Genomic DNA, 3,189 nt, shown 5'->3' with positions numbered 1-3,189 from the left:
TCCATCAACTCTATATTAATTACTCAAATGGTCCCACCGTTACATTCTGTCAATATTTCCGTTGAATATAAGGGCAAATTGGTCATTATTTATCCTAAAATTTGGTTAAATCTAACAGAAAATTAGACGGTGGGACCATTTGAGTAATTAATATAGAGTTGATGGACCATTTGAACGAAAAATTTAATTCAAGCCCCAAAATGTAAATCACGTACAAGTTTGGGGACCATTTGAGTAATTTACCCTTAATTTTATTCATAAGCCAAGTCTGCTTGCAACTGTAACAGAGTTAGGCTGCAAACAACTAGAGAAACAACTGAGGTCCAAATAAAACATAAACATTATTACAGCACTTGAACATGAAAATAAGATAAAACCCCTTAGCAAATAAAAGCATATATATATTTGGGAGTTCTTGACAAGGAACCACATTTGTTCCGCATTGTAGCAGTCATCCACCTTAATGGAGAGACTTAATCAATCTATCAAAATTATTGTACGATGATCCTCCAATAGCAGTAGCTTCTACAGCTTTTTTCTTCCATTCTTTTGCCTTTTGCTTCATCTTCATCCCCTTTTCCCCTTCCAGCATTTCCTTAACAAGTGCTTCAATTTCGTCACGCTTCACATCGGGGGTCACCTCCATTCCAATCTCCCAGTCAGTGCATGCGTATCGACAATTCGTTTGTTGCTCAGCAAAGAAAGGCCAGCAAATTACAGGCACGCCTTCGGATACACTTTCAATAGTAGAGTTCCAGCCGCAGTGTGTTAAAAAGTTCCAACAGATGGATGAGCTAGCACTTGGTCCTGTAGACACCAGCTTGCTATATAACCCCTATCCTTAATCTCCTCAAAAAATTCATCGGGTAAAATAGCTGAGTCTCCCTCCACCACATCAGGCCTAACAATCCACAAAAATGGGTGCTTGCTATTTGCAAGCCCCCATGCGAATTCTTTCAGATGCTGATCTGTCATTGTAGTTATGCTCCCATAATTTACATACACAACTGAACTAGGTTTCTTCTGATCAAGCCATTTAAAACATTCTGTGTCTTCTTTCCATAAGTTTGAGCTAAGAGACTCGACCAATTTGGTTTCGGTTTCAGGCAATTGCCTCTCAAGCAACTTAAGCGGGCCAATGGTGTAGATGTTAGGGAACATGGTCGATATTACCTCTAACACTTCATGTTCAAATTCATCATATGTGTTGAAGATGATCGCTGAAGACTTCAAACAGTTTCGTGCTTCAGATCCCAAGAAATCGAACATTATGTCGTTGACACTTGTGACTCTAATGAAGCTGGGGATGTCCCTGAGCCGAGCATTTTTCATGCCTGGGACCCAATCAATTAGTGTATCCAGTGTACCATCATGTAGGAAAGTCTCATCTGAAATATGCATGGAAGGTGAACCATATGTGTGATCACACTTTATGATCACATTACAAGAGTATATTTGATCTCAAATATTACACGAAACTCATAGGCTAATATTCCACTTCAATGTGTTCAAAGTGTTTAGACGAAAAATATATATTCCCACCCAAACTGAGATTCCATGCATACAAGGATCATAATTATATCTTTTTTGGCATTAATGTGTAACACATATTTATTTATTAGGAGAACTGTACCTAACTTTCCGAACAAAATAATTATGTATTTTGCAAGTGGCTAAGAGTTTATTCTCCATTCTAGCTCCTATATTTGATTACCCCTTCATCAATATTGCTTCGTATATAAAAAAACAAAAGTATGTATTTTTATATTAAACAAAAGAAATTATGTCTATGTTATCATGCATACAAAATTAAGAGTGAATGACTTACAACGTGCTTATGTATCACATAAACTAATACGTACCTTATATATGTTTTTCTTATAGAAGAATTAATTTATATTGATTAAAAATATTTATATAATCTTGAAAGAAGTTAAAGATTAGTCTTTTTTTTATAAAAAGCAAATGTGTATTAAAACAGAAATTAAAATCTAAGAAAAGATACGTAACGTTATTAATCTAATGGAACTTTTTTCCATTTTTAAAAGAAGAGATATCTAGTTTTCAAATATCTAAGAGTCAAAAGGATAGAAGGACAACACCGCAGCTCAACCAAGAAAAAGAACGTCAAAGGAAAAAAAAGCAAGAGTTGAAAAAATACGAAAGTGTATCATTTGGTCTACCTCAAGCCTCATAAAAAATTTATCACTCCAAGGAATATGTGCTTGGAATATTATCGTGGGATTGAATGATTCAACCTCAAGTCAAGTGTGTCTTGATAATTTATATACACCCATAAAAATGTTCATAAGCCTAAAATAAATATGCAACGGATTAAAGGTTAACAATAAAAATGGGTCCATAAGAATTAAAGGAAGTATACCTTTGAATGGAACAATGCCTCGCTTGACGAGCTCACTGTATTGCAAGTAACCCACGAAGCCACATGCAGAGGCAGTCCAAAACTGGACCTCCGGAATGCCTAACTCCTGAGCAGCTTGCCTCCCAAATCCCGTGGTACCATCTGCAACTATACAAGTAACTTGTGGCACTTGAGATGTAGAGTTGATCTTAGTGACCAGCTCTTTGAATGGACCTAGACAGGTTTTCCTGGTGGAGTCGCATAAGGCTGGAACATCTTGGGTTGCATCCTTATCAGAAGGAGGCAGCCCGTCTGGTATGGTCTCGAACTGGAAGTCGGGCAAGCCCTTGACAGAGTCCGGGCCTTTGGACCGGATTAGGCGCCTGTGGTTGAACTCTGTGTTGACAAAGGTTATGTGGAAGCCCCTTGAGTGAAGAAGCTTGGCTAATTGCATCATGGGGCTAACATGGCCTTGAGCTGGGAAAGGGACACAAACTGCATGTAGTTTTTTGGTTGCTTCTCGTACTGAACCCATCTCTCTTTACCAATATAAGCAAGACCTGTGTGGTGAAAGCCAACTTTGCTCTTGTGCCATTTATAGAAAATGCGCCAAGCCTTGCCTCTTCGGCACATTGGAGTCACTTTTGTCAAAAGAAAACAAAAATTACAGTTTACAAATATACAAGTGATGTGTCAATAACAATAAAATTGCCCATTTCACTAATACTTCAGATAATCACATGGGCTGACATGGGCGGGCTGGGTAGGAATATGTATAATTAGATATAGGTTATTTTTTAATGGAAAAAAAATGGAGTAAGTGGTTG

General features: G+C 37.5%; 1 pseudogene across 1 annotated transcript; it reads right to left on the bottom strand.

Annotated features, from left to right (window-relative positions):
• Positions 1-251: 251 nt before the first annotated feature.
• LOC148293684 (linamarin synthase 2-like) lies at positions 252-2,911 on the bottom strand (annotated as a pseudogene). The gene is made up of 2 exons (XR_015836380.1): positions 2,384-2,911; positions 252-1,388 (listed from the first exon to the last, which is right to left on the bottom strand). The product of XR_015836380.1 is annotated as a linamarin synthase 2-like (transcript).
• Between the last annotated feature and the right edge of the window lie 278 nt (positions 2,912-3,189).

The sequence above is a fragment of the Prunus avium genome, chromosome 6, assembly GCF_965620075.1.
Source record: "Prunus avium chromosome 6, drPruAviu1.hap1.1, whole genome shotgun sequence".
In the NCBI taxonomy this organism is placed as follows: domain Eukaryota; kingdom Viridiplantae; phylum Streptophyta; class Magnoliopsida; order Rosales; family Rosaceae; genus Prunus; species Prunus avium.
This window is presented reverse-complemented; position numbering and strand designations above follow the sequence as displayed.